Source organism: Rhyacophila brunnea, unplaced genomic scaffold (assembly GCF_057557595.1).
Source record: "Rhyacophila brunnea isolate RB1 unplaced genomic scaffold, BYU_Rbru_1.0 scaffold_2, whole genome shotgun sequence".
Lineage (NCBI taxonomy): Eukaryota > Metazoa > Arthropoda > Insecta > Trichoptera > Rhyacophilidae > Rhyacophila > Rhyacophila brunnea.
Window position 1 is genome coordinate 9,485,957 of NW_028232859.1, and position 25,194 is coordinate 9,511,150.

Here is a 25,194-nt window from a genome sequence, read left to right on the forward strand (position 1 = left end):
TCAATTAAGTCGGTTTTATACGGAGATTGGATCGGTTAACAAAACATTTTCTTCACTGAATTTTAAAAAAAATATCTTAAAATAACTTTTGGTAAAGTGTAAATCGTCAGTATGGTAACGACATTAGAACAACCATGTTTTATATAGATGAAGCTGAATTAAGGTTACTAAGACTAATAAAATTGCAAGTCATTTCGCAATGTAGATTCATAATAAGCATATTGTGTCACATTTTCACCCTGACAATTATTTATCAGTACTGCACTGGAATACAAACGTACTGAATTAGTGTTATAAGTGGAACATACGCCTATTATGTAATACCTAAATCATATTATTTACACGATGTGCCACCATTATTGAGATGAACATTCACGTAAAATTGTAAATAACAGTACGTAAGAAACATTAAGAAACATTTTTGTTTGAGTGTTTTGTTTATTGATAATAATACCGTAATAAGTACCTAATTCATTATAAAAATATATCCTTACCGTAAAATAACACTATTTTTAGTATGGAGGCTGATTATCACCAATTTTATAATAATCTGCCATTTGAAAGCTAACTTGAATACAATTTAATTAAATCTTTTTCTTTCAATTATGCAATGCCTATTTCCCCTATTCGAACAATTTTATTTAATTTTCCAAACTAATGTGAACAAGCAATAATGTCAAACTTGGCACTAATAATTTTAAGGAAAATATTGTAACTCCCAGCTCCAATCCGAAAAAAAAAACAAAAGCAAACCATGTAACTCCTATATCTTCTATATTAATAAATATTTAGTAAAAATGACCGGATTTACTCATTTATAACATTAATATAATATATACTAATAGCGTTTTTTCAAAATTATCCTAAACCTGTCCGTTTTATTTTAAAACAGTTGTTTCTTCCTATAGTAAAGTTGGTCAATATGGAGTTACAAGTAATGCACTATCTGCATATTTTTAATACGAAAATATGAAATTAAAAAAACACCTTTACCTACCAAATGTACAAAATATTATAACAAACATTCGATAAACTTTAGGTACAAACAATACAAATGAAAAATAAATAATATCGTTTTCTATTCTATAGTTATCAATTCAGAATTACTAAACATTTTATGGAATCGCAATAAAGCGTTGTAATAAGTGCTAAAAAAATCGGTGTGTGTACTTATGTACGCGCGTTAGAAGTTATACTTCTTTCGCGTAACAAAACAAAAACAAAACTTGTGATAAACTAGATTCTTCGACTAGCTCTTAATTATCTTGTTAAATTACACGCTCAAGAAAAAGGACCGCTTATTGGAACGCCGTTGGTTTATTTCTATACACTTACACTACACTTGTATTACTATACACTTGTATTACTAAATTATATAATGGTTTCTCGTTGTTTTTATTTTTAAATTACCAAATGTCACTCTGACGTTTAATAGTTTGTTTACGTAAGGAATTGCAAATAGCCGACAATAATAAATTCGCTGCCTAGGCAAACAAATTCCAAAATATAATATCAAACTGTATAATCGTCACGATTATAGTATCATACTGTAGCGTAAAGGTAATGCGTTCGGCTGATAACCGAACAATTAGTAGTTCGAATCCAATTGAGTGCGTTTTTTTTTCGTGCGAAAAAATAAATTATGTGTTAAATGTCACACGTAGAGTTGGGTATTTCCCGAGAAAATCTCAATTTCGAAATTCGGGATTTCCAGAAAAAAATTCTCGAGAAATTGTGATATTTCAAAAAAACTTGTAAAAGTCCTTTTATTTATGTAAGAAGACAAACAAAATAAAAGTAGAAAAACAAAAATAATTTAAAACATTACTTATTAAAATAGGATTTCAAAAAACACAGACTGTCAATCGCTGCGTCTGACAATCGCGTACGCTTTTGAGACACAAAATTTCTTGATGTTGCAAAAATTGCGCTCATTTTGATTCGACGTTGGCTTAATTGTGTTAAATGCCCCGAACAGTCCTTGAATTTTGTGTTTTCTGTCCACTTTTTCCATATATAAAATCGTTTTTTCAATTAATATTTGATAATAAAGAAATCCCGAGAAAAGATTCTCGAGATCTGGGATTTCTCAAAATGTTAAAAATTTCAATTCTCAAGATTCCGGATGGAAAATCCCAAAAATTTATCGAGAATTCCCGAAACCCAACTCTAGTCACACGCCAAAAATACACTCTGATCTGATTTCCCAAACGCGCCTAAAGAAGTATAACTTAAAAAATATAATTTTATGGTATAGTATTAATGATTTTAAAAATACCTAATAATAATGATCACAATTTTTTTTAAATCACTTTTTTAAATAATTATTATTAGAAACTAATTTCGTTGGTTGCGGTGGTGGTTAAAGAATCTAAATGGCTTCGGGGAAAAATGATAAGCGATAATGATGCGGTGATGTGGTTGTCAGTGGTTTGAAGTGTTGAAGTTAGAGAGCGCGGCAGAAGAGACTAAACCATGGAATGAGGAGTAGCACTAATGGGCAGGCCAATCCAGGGCGGCAGGGAACAGGCTATCGATAGGATAAACAAGGCCTTTGTCAACAGGTAAACTACCATTGGTTAGTATGCTTGTAGTCGATGCTTCTAGTATAAACATAATGCATTTCTTCTTCTTTAGATGCCATCCAAGTTCACCATCACTTTTGCAAAGACTTCTTCAATTGTTTTTCTTCCTTCACCATAGCGGATGATAACTAATAACTGATTTGATTTAATTCTATCTTACACAAAAATCAATGTTTTTAAATTAAATAATCCAAATATGGCATATTACATTAATGTATCATGAATTAAAAAAAGCTTTTTACACCTTCGAGCAAACTTATCAAACTACATTGTATTGATAAAAATATTCATAAAAAATATGTGACAACGTACAAAAGTATTTAAAAAATATTTAATATAGATAATTTAAAAATATTTCATGCATATATTATATACCCACTAGATTTTTTTTTAAATTATCTATGTTCAATATATATAGTGTCTCAAATCTTGTGTCCCATTCGTTGAATAAAAAAAATAGTTTATTAAACTATTGGCAATTCTAAGTACGTTATATAAAAACTAAATAATGGAGTGATCTGTGAAGACGGTTAGTAACTGAGAAATTATAAATGAAAAAAAATTATACAACAACTGATAGCCAACATTATACGCAATTCGATAAGCATTTCATGTAACAACTACTAGTCAAAATCGTTGTAATTAAGTATGATGCCTATAGTTTAATTGTAAAAGAACACTGGCGCGAATCCAGCGGTTGCAACTTCAGGCCCGTAGGGTGACGTATTTTTATTATTAGTTAAATGCATGAGATGTTTTCAAATTATGTATTTAAATACATAGAATGTTACATTTTTAAATCTTGTGTCTTATTCATTGAATAAAAAAAATAGTTAACCAACGTTAGATAACCAACTATTGACTATTTAAAACACAAATTGCATGTTTTGTAATTCTATTACTAGATATCCCTTGTAGCACTTCACTTTGCCTTACGTCTACACAAAGCATCGTTGGCCAGCCAAATTACACCGCAACTTACTGCAGTTTACTGCACTTTTGTGACAACATGCGGTACGTGATGGTTAACTTAACCTGCCTGGAACCTAACCTAACTTAACCCCCGTTTCACAAGCAGCTAATTTTATTGCTACGACAAAAATCCGCGCAAATATTTTCCGCCAAACTGTTGCAGTATAACGTCAAACCCACTTAAATTTATTGTGAAAACTGCTACACAGTTCTATGCTCCACTTGGTAGAAAATAGTCGCGCGGATTTTTATCGCGGCATTAAAATTCGCTGTGTGTGAAACGGGGGTACGACAGTCAGTACCTGAGGGTGACGAACATAATAATGCTAATAGAGGTAATTGACTTTGAAACTAATAACCTAAGATATTCTATCACTGCTTTCTTTACCTATATAATTGTAGAAGCGATGTTATGTTTTTTGTTTCCAGTAAATATCTATTAGGTACTTGACTAAAAAATATTATAGTAATCGTTTGTGTATTAGTATGAGTAAATAGATTTGTACCTACGTGACAAAATAGTTCTCTTTAAAGACATACTATCAATCTTTATTTCTTTCATTGAAATGTCTTGTGCAGATTTCCCGTGTTCATAAATTTCCTTATAACAGAATGTAGAAGGCACCTGACACACGCTGGTACAACTCAAGTAAACTAGAATCGTAGATTTCAGGTAAGCGATTAAAAAAAACATCTTTTTTCGTATTCCTTTCTTCGCAAAACAGCCCAAAGGCGACTTTAATGGAGTATTTTTTGGGACCGTTAAAATAATATGTATGTATTATTTTAACATTGATATTTTTAATGAAAATCGATTCACTGCATTCATTAGTGCCACATTCAATGAAGTTTTTTTTATACTTAGAAAAAAATACCGACGTACTTATATGAATTTAAATAGATAATAATATCGCCAATATAAGCCTGAGGCTCTGATAAGTTTGTAGACTATAGGTTTTCTTGTAAAAAAAAACATCTTATTCGATAAACCACCATTGCGATTTAATTATTTGTATTATGTTCTGATTGCTTTTTATTTAGATTATGAAGAATAAGCATTTTTTTTAATATCTTCACGTTCCTTCAGCTGCTTTATCTATTTCAAAGCCACCCCTGATAATCACCTCAGTTTAAGTTTCCCTCTTATTTTTTCCTGTATATTGAAGAAAAATCTTAGGTAGTTGGGTGTCTTCTCACATTGAGAAAACAGCAGTATTTTACAACGTTTTTCTTAGCTCGTATTCTTATTTGTCCGGTGATTTTTTGTCCGGTACAAATCTTGCAATCGATTTTTGACTAACTTCCCGACTAGCTAGACATTTGAAACTTTTAGAATATATCAGAACACGATGCCAATGCATTTTTTAATACTTTTAGCCATCTTTAAGTAGAATTGAATTCATTTTCAGTTAATTCTGTTTTGTATGAAAAGTTATTTCGACACCATTATTGGTTGCTAGGGGCCTGGGGTCCTAGCAACTAAATTATTAATATATACGTGCGTTACTATGGAAATCAATATGACATGTCAAAATGACATTTCAGTATTATTTTTATCAAGTACAACGTTTTTTGATCGTTTAAGCTAGTCAAGTCAAGTTTATATGATTCAACAGAAAAATTAAAAGGGATGAAAAGAAAAATATATAATTTTCTAAGACATTTAGTTCATGAGAAATAAGAAGTATGCAATTATACTGGGAGGATATCTACTGGGTGTACGCTGGTATAACTTAGGACCTGCAGCCATTGCACACATTGATAGTGAAGAAATTACGTAGACCCAGGTTCGGATTACTATAGATGCCTCAATAGAATTTCATCCTGGCTTGTCTGTTCTTCACGCCAACCAAATTTCGGCGTTCTGACAAGTCGCTGAATACTGTCCATATTTCACAGAGGTTGTACGGCGGAGCTACAGGATGCTAGCATAACTTGGGAAGATGCAAGGCGATTGGCGGGCTACAAGGATTCTTGATGGCATCATATAGTGTTTATATGTTTTAATTGAGGAGCAGATATAGTCAAAGAAGAAGAATAAATTATACAGGTCCATACAAGAAAGATTGAGCAAATAAAACATCAGCGGAGATGGATGGTGAAGATGTTTGCCATTGTATTTAAATCTCTACGACTTTGAATAATGAAGAACAAGTAAAAAGTTTATGGGCGTAATCAATTCTAAAAACGGAATCATCTGTGGATACGTATCTAATGATACTATTATCATGAAGTAGTCAAATATAGAATTGTTAAATTGGATAAGTATTTAGGTACTCATATTTAAGTGAAAATATAATTCCTTTTTTGAATCAAATCTATAGTTTTCTAATACATTTTCTCAGAGGTGTTTTCAAAGTTATTTATATGTTCAATACCTAGAATATTACATTCTTAAAGCTTGTGAATTATTCGTTGAATAAAAAAAATATTTAATTAAAAATTATTAGCAAGTTCAAGTAAGTTACAAACAAAAAATCTTGGAGTGATCCGTGACGTCGGTTAGTAATTAAAGTAATACCTACTTTGATTTAAAATCCAAAAGCCGATCGCCAATAAGTAGCTCAATTTGGGAAGCCCTACAGTGAGTATTCAAAAGCCAATAGTTAAACTTTGTCGTAATTAAGTATGACTCCTTTAGCATAGTGGACTATGTTCGTTGGCGCGATACCCGAGAGATGCTTACTTACTTTGGGTCTTACTTTTTTCAAAAAGATTTTTTCTATCGGTTATAATATATTTTCTCAAAATTGTTGTCAAAATTATACATGTTCAATAATTAGAATGTTACATTCTTAAATCTTGTGAATTATTAAGCGTTTATTAGTACTTAAATGAAAATGTAATTTCTTTTGTGAATCATATGTATAGTAATTGTTTGTTATAATATAATAATTGCTAATCTAGCTCTAGTTGTCATCTCTCTAATGTTACCATAATTTTATGGATTAATTAATGTGGTGCAAATATATACACAAAATCGCAACAAAGGAGAAATAATACATACCGTTCACAGAATAAAAAAATATTCCATGCTCTAAATTTCCGGGTTATTTTTTTTACAATTAAGAGGTAAAAGTAGCATTATTACTGGCATTAAATCACTCTTTAATAATAATAAAAAAATAGCGAAATATTAAAATGGTGCTCTAGAAAATTTTAAATATCCATTCTATGTGTATTTTTGATTTGTTGCATGCAATATCGGACAGTATAATATTGTGCAGTCCCGCCAGACAAAAGATTTGATTTATTAACTTGGTTCCGCGTTCCGAATTTAGGCAGTTAACATTTTTAAAACCGCACGAATTTAAAAATATTTTTAAACAAATATTGTACAAGTCGCTTTCGGACAAACATCGGAATCGGTTTCCTGGAGTATTATGATCATCATCAGTTGCTATTATTTTTATTTTTTATTGTCTTCTATTTTTGGCACCATACCGGAAACCAAATAAATATGTAAAATAGGTGCTAAACTTTGTGTTATAGTAAACATGGCCGCAAAATAAAACCAAATAATTGCAAGATAAAAAGAACTTTTTATATACTTACAACGTTTTCAAATTTTCTGTTGAATTATTATGCTCAATATGCTCAAACTTGTACTTGATATGAATTAAATAAAAAACAAACAAATAAACAAATATAGAATACTCTATTTTGACATTTCATTTTGATTTCTATAGTAACGCACGTATATATTAATAATTTAGTTGCTAGGACCACCTCCTTAGCAACCAATAATAGTATAACTTTATAAAAATAAAGCACACACGTACATAGTAATATATAATTAAAATAGTAATTACGATTATTAAGAAATAATTACTAGATAAAAAGAACTTTTTATATACCACGTTTTTCGATTTTCTGTTGAATCATATAAACTTGAAAATTCTATGTATTAATAATTTAGGACAAATAAGGCAATTGTCAACAAATCGTTTTTTTGCTATTTTGCAACAAACAAATAGATATAGAATACTTAAATGTCATTTTGATTTCCATAGTAACGTACGTATATATTAATAATTTAGTTGCTAGGACCACCCCCTTAGCAACCAATAATAGTGAATTGGATTACGGATTTTTCTGAAATAACTTTCCATACAAAACAGAATTAACTGAAAATTAATTCAATTCTGCTTAAAGATGGCTAAAAGTATTAAAATAATGCATCGTGTTCTGATATATTCTTGTCTCAAATGTCTTGCTAGTCGGGAAGTTACTGAAAAATCGATTGCAAGATTTATACTGGACAAACAACCACCAGACAAACAAGAATACGAGCTAATAAAAACGTTGTAAAATAGTACATATAGTTTATACTATATTATATGAACATATCTATATACATAATATAAATTACCAATAGTATTAAAATAAATTATTGTTCTATTATCTTAAATATTGCGATGTAATTTTGGTGAGAATTTTATAAGACTATGATTCGCAAACAGCAATATTTATAATATAAGAAAATACGCTGTATTCTAAAGAAATCTTAGATTAGTCGAAGGTCGGATTAAATGTATGAAATTCAAATCGAATTTCATCGTTCTGTACCTATATCTGTTTAAATTCTTTTCGTATCTCACACTCATGAACGTCTATAAAAACCCTATTACTACTAAATAAATAATTAAGTTTTTGTAAAAAACCCCGTAAGAATATGTAATAAGGTTTCTACCTTTTTACTATATACGCGATATTTAACTGTATTTGTTTTTAGTGTGCATTTACCTTTGGTATGTGGGCATAGTGGTTGAAAACACTGATAGTCGTAAAAATGACTCAAATAGAATAGTACAAAACTTAAATCAATTATGAATAATTAGAACATAGTTTATTTCTGTACAGGCATGTTTTTCCATGTCAAATAATATGTTCCTTATGGAACGTTGTGTTATTTAGAATTAGAATTGAAGCTTGTATAGATTCAGTATTTAATAATATTTTTAAAATATGTACCTATTAATTAGGTAATAACAAGTTTCAAGAACGTCTATAGCGGGCATGTCCAACTTCAACTAGGCAGTGATAGGTATATCACACTTTACCATTGTCAGTTTTCAACTTAAACAAACGTAGGTATTATCTTTGACTGATTACATTTAAACAATAACGTTCATCTTTCACCATTACCAAAAAATACTCGATTTTACATTCGCCGTGAAAATTATTTATTTTGGTCTTCTTTTGGACACTCATTGACTAACTATTATCCTATTGTGCAAAGAGCCAACTGCGTGATGCTAAGAGAAAACTAAACCCAAGTTTAAAGCGCGGTTCTACATATTACTCTCTTTCTCTCACTTATACGGCAGGCTGTGAGTGTTGCAATAGGAATCAATTGATACGACGAGGTTTCCGGATAGTTAATATGAAAATAATTTTCACGTAAACTGATTGAGGCTGCACTTCAGCTGGAGCACGGTCTAAAACGATCGTGACTACGCGACGCGCAGATTATGCAAATGACGCGTGCAGAACAAAACATAATTTGTCATAAAAAGTCAACATGCGTCCATTTACTGTTATGTTTATTGTTCTATTACTAATAATAATAATAACATATTCATTGGCATGTTTTCTTTTTCAAGTACCTAAATGGGTAACGTTTTTTAGTCATGTTTACACGATTTAAGAATTAATTCCCCCGTCGCCATCACGAAACAAATTTACGTGTTCACAGCTCGACTTTCGCTCTCCGATTGCCAGCCAGTCCGGAATTTCGTCGCACTTACAGTTGAAAATTATTTGCCGTTTCACTGAAGTACCGCCTTAAGGAAATGAAACATAGGAACGGTTAGTGCTTCCCTGTCAACATATCAAATAAATCATATTAAATTACAACTAAATGTATACGTTTTATTAATTTCTATGGACATATCGTGTGATTGACCAAAATCCCGCGGTGGACTCGTTGGACATACCTGCTCTATATGAAGTGGAGGTGTGGACACTCACAGAAACAACGCACGAAAAGTTTCCGAAATATGGGTATACAGATGCATGCTCCATATCAGCTGGAAAGACAAGGTTACAAATTTCAAGGTGATGTCGAAGATGAAAAATTATAAATCAGAAAAATAAAAACCATAAGATGTGCATACTTTGACCATATCATGCCCCGAGAGATATCAATTTCTGCATCTTATCACTCAAGGAAAGATCTCCGGAAAGCGATACCGTGGAAGAAGAAGAACGTCCTGACTGAGACTGGCTTGAGTTCAGCACTCTATTTCTATTTAGATCAGCAATAGACAGGAAAGAAACATCGCTGTCGACCGATAACGGATATATTGTCACAAAAAAGAAAAAGAACGTCAGAATTTTCATTTGGAGTAATCATGTCCTGACGACATAATGTATGAATCAAAGTTACTGTTATTATTCTCTAAGTTTATATCTGCTTCTTATGCGTCAATGACATTGAGCTACTTTACAAGCTGTTTGTTGGCGAATTTAAAAGCGGGCGATTCAGCTACTGCGATTGTGATGATGACACACAAAACTTTCCATTCGCTGAAAAACCAACAAGCTAGAGACTATTTTGACAGAACGTTGTTCGTTTTTTTATCGGGAGGTCGCTACTCTGCTCTACTGCGCAGACGCAGTAGGCCCACACGTTGGCGTGTAGCGTGTGAAGTTGACAGGCTTTCAACTTTTCTCGGTAGACTGTTTACAATTCACTTGTTAGCTTGTTCGATGATGACACTCTTTACAGGCAGATTGTAAATTCGCCAACAAGCAGCTCGTAAAGTAGCTCAATGTCATTGACGCTTTAGACATATAGTTATCAATTTTCGCCTTCAATAATCCCCGATGCTCGACTGTCTTCTTGCCTTCACCCAGAGAATCTAGTCGGCTTAAAGGACATGCAGATCTCTTTAAACATTTGTATCACGTGTCCTGGTCAAGTTCAACATCGATCTCCACCTTAGTGTGTAGATTGCTGGAATTTAAATTATGGAAACGTAATCATTGGGCTATTTGAAATTATTTCCACAGTGAATTAGGATGTTTTTAATTACTCAATATCTTGAGCTATTCTTGCTTTAAGTAGGCATATTAATTTTTAAATTTCGAAACATTGGCTAGGAACCAGCATACGATACTAAAAAATAATATTCTTGTATATTTTTTAATATCTTACTGACCACATTGTATAGCTTTTACGAATCTTCCGATGAATATGTTTTTCGTAATAATTATCAGTATGTACCTACATACACACCATCACAGCCATGAAATCGATCAGTTATTTCGGATAACTCTTAAATATTGAGAAATATCTTTTTACGAGTATGAAATCGGCTCGGGTTAAGTACCCAATAAACTCTATGAATTATTTACTATACCGACATGTAGATATAAGCTTTCGAAAGGTGAATGATTTTATGTTTTATACTATTTCATGCAATTATTAGTGATGTGTTAAACAGTTATTGTGCACGTTGCGTCATCGTTCAATAGTCATTATTCACTGTTTGTATATCGACACCTTTTCTTGAGTTAGGCCACGCGTACATGAGAACCACTTCGACAGGTTGTAGTGACTGGTAGGTGAGCATCCCACCAGTGGCAGGTGCAACGGAGTTGTTAATCGCTAGTATCAAAGTACGAAATATTTAGAGTTGTTAGTAGTTCATATACTTACCGTACTGTATGTAGTCAAGTTGTCATGCGACTAAATACTACGTCATTTGTAAATAAATAATGAGCACAGGACAGATTACTAAGATTGAAATGTGAAAGGCAGATGCCATGCATGGATCATTATTTTATGACTTAACCGAAATAACATAAAGCGCGCTGATTGTCTTCGAATACTGAATGCGCGTTTCGTTAACGTGAAAATCTTTATTGCATATTATAATATTGAATTAAGATCGCAAGGAGCGCCTTTCTCAAAATGAGACGCCTCCTTAGCAATCGAGATCTTAACCTAGGTCTGAGACTGCGCATGGTACGTTGTTATGTGCTCTCAATTCTTTTCTATGGTATGGAAGTATGGACGCTAAACCAAGAGATGTCACGGAGACTTGAAGCTTTCGAGATGTGGCTGTATAGACGCATCCTCAAAATTCCTTGGACTGACCGGGTGACAAATGTTGAAGTTCTCAATCGAATGGGGAAGGACCGAGAAGTTCTACGTAGTATCAAAACCAGGAAACTACAATACCTCGGCCACATTATGAGAGGACAAAAATACAGCATTCCCCAACTTGTCATTCAAGGAAATATCAATGGGAAGCGTAGCAGAGGACGGCGCCGCATTTCGTGGCTTAAGAACCTCCGTGATTGGTACGAGTGCAGCTCCACCGAACTGTTCCGGGTAGCAGACGACAAAAATAAGATCGCCTTGGTGGTGGCCGACCTCCGCTAGGGGATGGCACAATAAGAAGAAGAATATAAATATAACTATTGACAATCACACATTCTTCAACACGTGTTTAAGTGCTACAGCCAGTTTCCTTGATAATTAGAAATTTAACATGACAATAATAAATTGTCAGGATATTAGGAATGTTCGCGGTAAAGTGCGGGGTCCGTAGCAGGTCTGCCTCAGGGGACTTGCGGCTCAAGTGGAAAATCATAAAAAGTCCCCCCCATTAAAATATTTATTTTAATCTATACAGATATAAATATTTTTATAAAATATATTCAAATATTTATTTTAAATTACAAATAAAATTAATTCTCCAACAATATTTTAAGTAGATATAAAAATAAAGATCTATACTTAGATAAAAATACGTAAACCTTATCTGTTATTCTATTCGTATCTCTAGGATAATTTTCATTGGCATCTTACGAGGAAAATTTCTGTACACATAAAATTATTGTACGTTTATTTGGTGCTATTTAATACATCCATAGTAGAGATGGGAAAACTGGTCGATTTTTAAGACTAAGTATACTTACTACCAGTATAAAAAAATACTTAGTATAGAAACTTGTTCCAAAATACTTACTAGTATTTGGAATACTATATAGACTGTTTGGCGTGCGTATGCGACAAAAGTTTCGTACTCAAATGAAACTAAAACCAACTCCATATTTTAGTATTTGAAATACGTATCGGCTCAGGGAACTCAGACTGTGTATGAATTCTTCAATAGAATCGCTAAAAATACGCTGAGCTCCGCTTCTCGAAAAGTCCGATTAATTATAAAATTTTAAACACAATTTTAAATTTATGAGTTATTTTTCTGTTAGGTTACAATATTCTTGTTAACAAAAATGAATAACAATGATTTTTTTTATTGTAAACTGCGTCACCTCAGTCACCTCGCCACATTTCCAAGGGAATAATATGCTGCTACAGAAAATTTATGACCTATTTGTTCACACATAAGATGATGTCATTTGCATGCATAGGCTAATAAATTAAAATATAGTTGTATTTGAGTGCTACCTCGCTCGCGCGCATTTAATGTCAATAGTATTGAAAGTTTACCAACTAGCCAGCGACTCGCGATGATATCATCACAAGTTTTTTGGAATAAGTTTATTGGGCCACACATACTGAGTATGGGTAGTTTCATCCGAAACTTGAGTACACAAACTGGTGACAGTATTTCCAACTCACCTCTAATCCATAGTGCATCAAAATATCAGGCCATCTTCAAGTATTTAAAGGCTTTATAATATGTAAATAATATGCAACTAGTAACTAGATAACCAAAAGCATTGTTTTAAAGCATTTCGGTACTGTGAATGGTTGTGCGGCTTTGTAAATGGCGGCAGTCACTAGCATTTGATAAGTAAAGTTAAATGAAAGGAGGGATGTTTTGGCATATTTTGCACATATTATTATGTGCGGCCCTGGTGAAACGCGTCACTCTTACGTATTGCAATATTTATTTTTAAGTACATTCAATATGTATTTTAACAATACATAAGCTATGGGTAAAAGAAAGAAAAAATTATGACATAAGTATACAAATTAATGCAGTTTGTAAATTGACCCTTATTTACAATATAGGTTATTTTTCCACCACTTTCATGATAATATTTTAAATTAATATGTATTGATATGTTTATTATGAGAGAATACAATGTATATGATATGACTCGGGCAGTCTAAAAATGTAAGTGCATTGGTGTAGTATATAGTCATGAAAAGAATGTTGGGGGTCATTATATTGGTTTCATGGAAATCTCGCTGGGTGTTATCCCTCGTGCAGAATAAAACAGATAGCTGTTACTTAATTTCGTAAAAATCTGAATAAAAACAGACCTAAAGGCTTATTTATTATACAATAATAAGTACAATGCATATTTTGAGAAGTGATATTGAAAATATAATCACTTTTTATATCATTATTATACAGTCTAAATATATAATTCATTTTTTTCTAGATAACATTCTGTTTATTCACAATTTATTTTATGGTAAATAAATACTTTTAATGAAAGTTTAACTATCGTTTTAAAGTTTTTATGTGCTTATTCGATAAATGTTGTGTTTACAGTATTTAAAATATATTCTGATTTTTAATTAATAAACCACTAAATTCGTATTTTTTTTTAAAAAAAAAAGCTCAAAACTTTCAAAGCTTTCATGTATATTGTGATTTTTCGGAAGAACATTATATTATATCTGTCTTGATTTATCTATCTATCTGTCTGTAACGCAACAGAGAAAACAGCGAGACATGGTGAAGATGTATTAAAAGGATTAAAAACATACATGTAAACGGAAAATCTAAATTAGAAAAATAAACTAACATAAAGAAAGGAATCGTTTATTTTAGGTCGTGAAAGAAAACAAATGATAGGATACTCTCATAATAGTTTGACAGTTGCTTACAGTGTAGTACTGGCATATCGAGTACATAGAAAATATTAAACGACATTGTGTAGAATTAATTTGAGCGATTGATGGGTAGATATAAAGAGGTATGGTGTCGTATAAGAAACACGATATTGAAAATTATATATCTCTGAAAAGGTCAATTTATGTAAGTATATCCTCGATTCAAATCGCAGAGACTTCGGGATGTTTTCCAGTAATTAACTCTAAATATGATTTTAATCAAAATAACTATGTTACAGAAAGACAGGTAGTACTGTTACCTGGTATTTTTGTTCTAGTAAAAAAATAGATTAGATATGATTACAATTCAATATGCGTTTAGTGAGCAATGATTAATGTATTCAAATTTTATGATATGCCTTAGTCATCATCAGTGATTTAGTGCTAATCAAAATAGTGCAGGATTGCTATTAAAAAAACTCCCCTCTCCCACCTTTTCTAGAATTTTTTTTTTGTACTAGCAATCACAATGATTATTGATTGACAAAAAATCATAGTGGCTGAATGGCAAAGATGGAATTTTACCGCGCTAAGTAAGACAGGCAATACATTTACACGTCGAAATTGGACTGACTAATCGCTTCTTTTGCCTATTACCTATTATTTAAGTTATTGGTTTGTTTACTACCTACAGCGATATACTTTTTTACATTTGCGTGACTCAATATTATTGTGTCAACTTATTTAACTCATGAAAATTGTCTGGCCGACCCACTACACCACTGGTTATGATGTAAATTATTTATGACTCCAAGTCATCAGAATTTCAACTAAGATATTGTAGTTAAATGTATTTATTTTCCAAAACCCTAAATGTATCAATAATAAAAATTTAACATGACTTAATTATAATTACAATTAAATAGATAAGTGAAATACTTTCAGTATGCTTTAGAAATGTTATTTTAACTAAATGGCCTAGTCATGGTCAATCGTTCAACACGTCAAGGCCGGCGGTTGGCATCGTGTCAGGCACTAAGGTGTCGACTGACGATCTGAATGGGTTTTTATCTCAAATATATTTAAATGATCTTTCGCAACAATTGGAGCTATTTCGGCCACTACACTTCTGGGTAAAAAGCGTGGGCCTGAAAAACAGATGCGAATTCAGATCTTCAGATAACCCAATTTTATAAATATATCTAGTGACGTGTCTTGCGTTCAGTGGTGGACTTGCATAATTTTTTTATGTAGCTAATTTTTTATGTGAATGTTTCGTCACTGAACTCTCATTTTATGTAAACTAATCATATACACGTAAATTTATTTATCAATTATCAAATAATTATAATTATAGCAACAACAAAATTAGGTAGAGCACCGAACTACGGAGCCATGGATCGTATTTGACAAAACAATATAATATGTTTTTTTATTTGTGCAAAAATCTAATGGGTTAAGCGAATGGCTAACAAGTATTCCTAATAAAAAAACGTTTGCTAATAACATATAATTTCCACCTAGTGGATTCCCATAATATGCTTTGCTTAAGAATAAAACTGATAATTCACTCTATGAAATAGCTGATATGACAAGTCAGTAAACTTTGAACCCATCCATACCGCCTCCATTTTCTGTATTGAAAATGAGCATCCTGTCACTCTTGTCATGTTGATCTGTGGGTTCCGTGTGGGTGAAATGCCAAAACAACCTTTCATTGACGATACCACTTAGGAGGACAATGATATTTTCAACCGAATTATTTCGCATGTATATGTTATGCCGTGTCCACACTGGCAACAAGTTGCTGGCGACCTCGTTAGATTTTACGATAATTATGATAATTATCGTAAAATTTAATGAAGTTGCCAGTGTGGACACGGCATTATAATCGGTACAGTTCCGTTATTAGGAATACAGCGGAAAACACATTTTGAAAATACCCGATATACTGGATTATTTGTTAGATTAACCTAACCAAACCAAACCTAACCTAACCTAACCCAACCTAACCTAACCTAAATTAACAAATAATCCAGTGTATCGGGTATTTTCAAAATGTGTTTTCCGCTGTATTCCGCATAACCGAACTGTACCTTATATTCCACTTACATGAGTTAAACTGACCTCATCAGTTTAACTGGAGAGTATTAAGTACATATAAGTATAATGCCTTTAAACAATGAGTTAAAAACAATAAATGCTAGTACCTCACTGTATTTTTTACAAAATTTCTTAGTCATATTATGAAAATGGTAGATCTATTTAATATAAGTATATTACTATTTTTCTTCGATTACAGAACGTCACAGAGTGTATATTGTCTCAACACATAATACATGGCGAATGTAACATATATAAATACTTCAACGCATTTTTTATCCAACAGGCAAAATATATTCCTGATTGGACACTGTTTTGTTCTGATATTTGCGATAACCGTCATTGTCGTAGGTATTTTTAAATGCCAACATGCCTCGTTGGCCGCAGAAGTAGATAATACTATTTTGCAAAGGGCGAAAAAAAAACATTCTTATTTTCCCGCCATGTATTAATCAAATGACAAAACTTCTTGATAACATGTTTTTTTTTAAATATTTAATATTTAAACAACAATAATATAAGTTAACTAACAAGGCCACAACACATACATAGGTTAAAATATACACTTAGTAGTAAAATGTCAAATACCATAAAGATTATTTTAAGACATAGTACACCTATTGTAATTAAGGTCATCCAAGGGATATAGGTAACAATTAGTATCTGATTTATTATCTATATTAACTATATTATCTGATTTTTTTTTCATTTATCAAATAGGGGTACCTAGTGGAAACCGGAAAGAAATCCGTTTCTTCATCTCACAGTTATTTGTGTTCAGTTTGTAAGCACCCACGATGGTCGCGCGGCTTAAGAGTCGGCCTATAGCGTCGTAGGTCCCAGGTTCGGATCCTGGGTCTGACAGGTACACATATTATTTTTCAATTTGTGCATCAGTCAGAGTATGGACCTAATAGGTTGAGCAAGTGGCTGACATCTGTTGACAAAATCTGTTGACACAAACCTCCACCCTGTGGATGCCCATATGATCTTATTAGGATCTTGTAAGCGTATAAACATCTTCGTAAGTTATATTATAATACTATTGGACAGGTGCACATGCAGAAAAATGGTTTGGGGAGGACCATTAAAAAAATAATATCCATAATAATTTATTACTGATTGTTATGGCGGCGACAGGGTCAGAGTTAATAAAATCTAGCAGGTGGCACACTGTCTTTCATTTTTACTCAGCATATTACAAGCTTCTCGCCGCTTTAACCACAAAATACATTTACTAGGAACATTTCCAATACTCAGACACTCCTCGCTTTAAGTCTAGCGATAGACGGCTGGCCTACAAAATTAAGAGTGCTTACTTATGTGTTATTGCCAGCTGTTACAGCCAAAAGTGGTTATCGAATGGGCGTAGCCTAACAGTTATAATTATTAGGATCGTTAGTGTTCGTTTGTGTCATCCATTCATACTGGCTCGACATTTAGACATGCCACATCAGAAAGCAAATATTGGATGGCCCAAATGGCACCAATGTATGAGTGCAATGGGTCATCCAGTGTCAATGGGGCTCTCTTGTCGCAAAATGCCGAGGGTAGTGGGAAAACCCGTTGAGAGAGCTATTCGACAGCCAAATTTCTTCACATAATTTAGAATATCTGTATAGCTTTGTTTTTATATATGTTCATATGTAAAATAATTAGAATCATTTATTTTTTTAATTATTCGTTCCCCTCTCTCCCGTGGACACCTTTATTAGAAAGCTTCTGTTAACTCAGTCAAAGTACACCTGAGTGCTTGGCAACCTCAAGTTTGGAGGGAACTATTAGGTAGCCAAATTTCCTGGTCACGATTTTCAGTCATGAGATAGATCCTAATGAAGAGAAAGAAGAAGTAATATTCCATTCGTCTAAATAATTTATATTTTTCCGTTTCTGTGGGAGGGGGGTTCTAGACCCGAAAACCCCCTCATCGTGTGCACGCCTGCTATCGGAAAACCCTTAGCCGGTTAACAACTCAATTGGATAAAGCTTCTGGGAAGCGGCTTTAGAAAAGACCTGTATAGAGGCAAATGCTAGAGGAGATCAAAATCCACATAGCCAGTATTCTTAGTAATGTCAGAAATAATACTACTTTATAATATTTTCCCAATTTTTGGTCTGTATTGAATCTATTTTAGGTATATTCTCTTATGATAATAAGTATTAACAAACTTCGTCTAATAGGAAAATATCCAATATTTAACACTCCTTTAACTGGGCAGTTTTTGTAGTTACAAATAATGTCTTTTCATGATCTTAATTATAAGTTGTTCATGTATTGTATAGACAGTAAGTTATAATTTGTGTCAGGTCTATATATTTGCCATAATTGAATGTGTATAGTGCAAGAATACGTCAAAAGATCGAAACTACTCAAATATGTTGATACACAACTTACATCAATAATGTCCCACCACGAATGAAAGACATGCAGGACTTTGGCTTAAACAAAATATGTTTCTTTTATTGTGCTGATATTTTGGTGATTTTATTTTATTTGTTGGTTTTTCGCTTCATTGCAAATTGTGATGCAGTCGCATCGGTCGTTATTATTGTCTGTCAAAAAATCATTTCCTAGAGATGCTTTATATTAGTACTATTTTTGGGCTGCGATGTGTGTTAATGGTGAATGAGAATATAGTTACGTCTGCCAAACAAGAGCGATGTACATTAAAATAAAATACAGTATAATTATTATATACGATAGTAACTTATGAAACGTAGGTATTATTCATAAAACGTATACATTGTTTTACAATCAGTATTATATAAGCAATCTTAAAATGTTAGGCTTCGTCATGCGTATTTCCCGGGTCTTTTCAGATGTTACGGTATTAAAACTTTTATTTAATTCTTTAGTTCGAAGCAGACTTGAGAGTGGGTCTATTGTTTGGGCACCGCACCAGTTGAAGTATGGCCTTATGGTGGAGAGGGTTCAGAAAAAAATCTTGAGACTCCTTTACTTGAGGTTGTATGGATACTATCCGTGGCTTTATCCAACTGACTTTCTCTTAGGCATGCTTACATACTGCAGTCTGCAATTTAGAAGAAATCTTTATTTAGCTACGTTTTTTTTTCGACTTATACAAGGTATAAATGAGAACTCTGCCATTCTGGGCAGTGTTGACCTGTGTGTCCCTGATAACTATCTTAGAAGTAGAGACCATCAGTTGTTTATTCTCCCAAGGTGCAGAACCAACCTGCCACTGGTAATGCCAATTGGGAGAGTGATAACTATGTTCAACGAAATTGCTTCGGGTGCTGATATATTCCACCTACGTGAGAATGAGTTTAGGTGGATGTTGTTTTATAAATTCTTAAAACAGGGTCTGCTTAACTCATCCGGTGTACTTCCTTGTACCTATCTAATTCATCTACTGATATATCTCTTTTTTATGTAATACTGTTATATTTATATATCTTTGTTTCTAAATGTCATGTTGTGTACGTCTTAAACTTATAATTTGTAATGGCCACAATATGTTAAAACAATAAATAAATTGAAATTAATTGAAATTGAAAATCAGCGGTAATGAACTTATATTATAGTACGCGGGAAAATTGTAGAACCATTTAAAACCTTAATCACTAGTATGCAGAACTAGAAGTAGTGATCGAGATTTCTCGTCTCGAGAAATATTGAGAAAAGTTGTTTTTCGAAATTTTTTTTTCATAAAATTGTCAAATCAGTGGCCTTACCAATTTAATAACTTTTTCTAAATAGGTAATCAAAAACACTGTCTGAACAGAATTATCAAATTTCCTGCAAGGAAGAGCTAAAACAATCTCGATAAGCATTGCATGAGAGGAAAAATCCTTGTAATGCCATCCATTGTTAACAGTGATTATTAGCACTATGATTTTGTTTATGACACATTAAATCTGTATTTTTTTTCATCATGGCCATTTATAATAATTTTAAATCAAGGTACAAATAGATGCTAACTTTATTACACATACGGTGCCAGAATCATGGCCCCCACATCCTAAAGCGGGCCCCCTACCTATCGCTAAGTTTAATAGCATGTGTGATGCACAACATAAGCGTTTTCAAAATTGTGTTAGAGGTAAAGTAAGGGCTTCCATCTTATTTTTAGCGATTTTTTGTTGTTTTAATACATCTACTTGAATTATGGAGTTGTCGAGTGGTGTACAAAATAATCAAAAATTGCATTTTACAACCTCATTTTTTGAATGTCAACAACCCCTTCGTGATATAGCTCTGCAGACTACTTTTTTACTATTAGAGTGTGTGATGATCACATTTGTGATGTGTGTTTATCTCACATATCTGATTGACCCGCCACGCCGGGCCCCTAGGCTATAGCCCTATCAGATCCCCCTTGTGGGGGCCATGGCCAGGATATCCCCAAACTTTAGGTTTAATGTATCCTGAACTTACGAATTATTTTATTTTGTATTCAAATAAATAATTCAGATAATTTAAAAAGGTATACTCCTTTATTAATTAATATACCTGTTGATAGGTATGGGTTTATTTGGGGTGTTGATTTATACTTTTACACTTATTAAAAACACGGATTCAGGGACATTAAGTATTACGTAAGTATATTTCGCTTTTAAGACGAGTAAAAAATTTATCAATTACTAGCAACATTTGTAAACGCACGCTTTGGCACGAAACGGTGGCAAATTGTATTTAGACGCGACGTTCAAGAACGGGGGTAGGTTACCGACTGACCGTACGTACTCTCGATCCCTCGTTCGCCCAGAAACAGATAACGATAACTTTCTTTTTGTTTGTTTCGCTATGCATCCTGGTCTAGCCTTGATTCATTTACAGTTACAATAATATTATCATAATCTTCCCAACTCTGTCGATTGGAGGATTTTTGATTGGGGATTTAGGCATTATGATATTTGGTATCACTACATACATAATCTTTCGTGGTAAATCAGGAAAATACATATTGGGAATCAAAACCAAAAAAATATTCGCACCCAATGCTACTTTGTGTCCGGAAACTTGTACGTATGCAGCTCGCAGTATCACACTTACATACAAATATATCGCCGTATATTAAGACCGTCCAACCTCTTAGGGTCGTATAGTACCTACTGACATAAAATTCATGTCTAAATAAAACACGATTCTTGTCGGCTTACACTTTATAGGAAGCCAGCAGCAAACAATTTTTAAAATACTCGATATACTGGATTATTTGTTATGGTAGGTTTGTTTAAGTTTTCATTCTTGAATTCATGAATTTTGCCAAAATCAGCTATAAAAATTGAATCAATGTTCATATTGAATCTAACAAGATTAGAGACCGTATAGTATACGGACATCTCTTTCTGTGCCACGGTGAAATGTTTTACGTACAATTTGCATGTAACCATGTTACTTGAATCCACAACCATCGCCATCCGGGTGATTTTCTTTACCAGTCAACTTTTACCAACACACTTATGCGCTTTCCGAAGAGGTTTATTGACAAGTTTTGTTCGAGAAATTGATACTGACCATTCATTATTAAATACATTGTAGCGCATTGAAAAATAAATATTTTAATTTTCCAGACGTTTCATTTGAACCTGCGATCAAAAAAATCTTAATAATTTAATTTGCTTATTCGTCTTCTACTCTTGCTATCCTTGGCCATTCGTATCCGACCACCGACGCTTTGAACATTAAACCACTTACAGGCGTCGCGTAGGAAAGTGAATCTAGTTATAACAACGCCTCTACTGCACATTGCTTTTCTCTGTGTGATGAGTTGGACTAATATATAATTTCTCGATGCTGACAATATTGCCAGGCATTATAAATTTTATGACAGCGATAAATTCTATTGACTTATTAACTAGTCTGAAAATTACTTCATTGGTGACGTGATCAATTCAGAAAATCTTAATTTTACACAGATACAGCCACACCTACATAATATAAATTCTCAAATCTTCTCAAATCTCATCTCAAATCAAATGTTTCGACTCGACAGTTTTCTTTTTACAATACATTAAAATTACACTGGACGCTCACCTATCGTGACACTTTCCATACATTCATGACGATTAGAATATTTTCAATATGGGGCAATGGATTTTCCTTGTTTAATCAATTCGATACGGGATTAGAGAAACCGTGTTAATATGTCGCTATTTGACTTGATTTACTTAAGATATAACTTTCATTTTAATGTATTTTATTGTCAATTTTAAATATCCGGTAAGACAATTACATCTCAAACGATTTGATTCACAATTGTGACATTGATGCCACCGATAGCTGTTCATCAAACGTACCTATACACTAGTATATAGTGTTATGAGCGACTAGCTCTTAATTATCTTGTTAAATTACACACTCAAGAAAAAGGACCGCTTATTGGAACGCCGTTGATTTATTTCTATACACCTTAACTTATATTACTAAATTATATAATTATTTATCGTTGCTTTTATTTTAAAAGTAACAACTGCCACTATGACGTTTAATAGTTTGTTTACTTAAGGAATTGCAAATGGCCGACAATAATAAATTCGCTGCCTAGGCAACGGAACAATTCTAAACTATAATATTATTCTGCATAATCGTCACGATTGCAATATCATACTGTGGCGTAAAGACAATGCGTTCGGCTGATAACCGAACAATCGGTGGTACGAATCCAATCGAGTGCGTTTATTTTTGTGTGAAAAAATAAATTATGTGTTAAATGTCACACGCCAAAAATACACTCTGATCTGATTTTCCAAACGCGCCTAAAGAAGTACAACTTCAAAAATAATTTCTATGGTATTCAATAATAAACATTATATTTAAAAATAAAAATAAATTTTATCTAATAATTTTTAATCTGTATAAATGTTTAGGAAAATACAACATTTAAACTCATCGCTCAATTTGATGTCGTAAGTGAGCTATTGAAATTTCATCGAATTAGTGTGTCGTTATCATTAGTGTATACCTATTCATTAGTACTAATATCGTATTATCTTTTTTATATCCCGTAATAATATACCTGACAAGCAGTATCTTATTTTTCTCTGATCTCCTTAGCCTACCTATTTTCAAAAGTCACCCTTCGCACACTGATATTTATATATATATATATATTTATTATTTAAATATAGTTTTCTCAGATGTGTGGATTTTAAAAAAAAAATATTTTAGTAGGTATATTTATGTTATTACAACGGTGTCGATTTTTATAGAAAATGTGTTTACTTACTACTACGGTTAGAACCTAAATATGATATGTATTGGGTATGTGTAGGGCCGTCATATTGAAAGGAATTGTACCGAAACAAAGTATCGGTCAAAAAGTGTCGAAACATTTAAACAAGTATGTGACATTTTGCCATCTATTTGGAATAGGTGGAAGGTTGAAGAATATTTTGAATAATAAAATGAGCGTTAAAGAGAATCATTTATTAAGTTTTTAAAAATATTATAATTCATTTTCATGTGAAAATTTGTTTTAATCGTATTTTGAAGATACACGTTTTCATCAGATGTGTAAGCTAATGTGTATAAGAAAGCTAACTATATCTATCTTTCATTGGCGAGGGGTGGGAGGTATGCTGTTAAGATCCAACATAAATAGTGCACACTAATCTTTGTTAGTCAAATGTATTTGTTTTCATTGAACTAAGACTACAATGTGTGGATAGGGCTTAATGAATTTTAGAAAAACTGACTAACACCATCTATAATATGCAGTGGCGAAGGGTGACTTTTGAAAAGAGGTAGGCTATGGAAATCTGATAAAAAGAACACACTTAAATAAGAAGATATTACGATATTACTACTAATGAATAGGTACACACTAATGACAACGACACACTAATTTAATGAAACTTCAAAAACTCACTGACTACATAAAATTAGGCGATCAGTTTAAATGATGTACGTATGTTTTCAAACCATTTATACACACCAAAAATCATTAGATAAAAGTTCTTTTTATTTAAAAAAAAAAACAGTATATATTTATTAATATTCGATTAAACACCATAGAAATTATTTTTTTAAATTATCTAATTGTTAAATATTTAGTTTTAGCTCTGCGATCGGAGGTGACCTAAGTTCATACAATTCGATAGACTGGGCGGGTTTACGTGATGTAAAGTCCATATGAAAAAAATTGAGGATTATTTGAAACATAATCCGACCTTTATTTACGTCAAGACAGATAGCGCGCTGTGGTATATTTTTTAAAACCGTTGCAGATTGTTTTGTTATTATCTGTATAATACATTCCTACACATACGGCATCTCTCGTTGGCACAATAAATTATTTTGTAGAATATGTAATCAAGTGATTATATAAATAAGTCAATATGCAATTAAAAAATATTTTTCTTAAGAAGGTAGGCTTCAAATAATCGCCTAGTATGAAGTCTTCGCCACTGATAATATGTATTCTTAATTCAACGAAAACAAAAAAATATGACTGGAAAAATAATCACTATTTTTGTTTGATCGCCTATAATAGCATACTTAAGCTAATATGGTTTTGTTTAGGCGGTGTGTAATTGAATTTTAAAAACTATCCAGCACCATAATATACATCATAATATATTCTTATTTCAATGAATACAAATAATTATAACTGACAATGTTTGGTATGCACCATTTAGATCGAATCTTGACAGCCTTCCTCTACCCCTCGCTACTGCTATCTTCTATATGACGTTAAACAATAAATTATGTATTAAAAAACAGAGGCATGGTACAACCCGCACGATAATATATTATACATCTGCTCTTATATACCTATGTGTAAAAAATTAAGATGT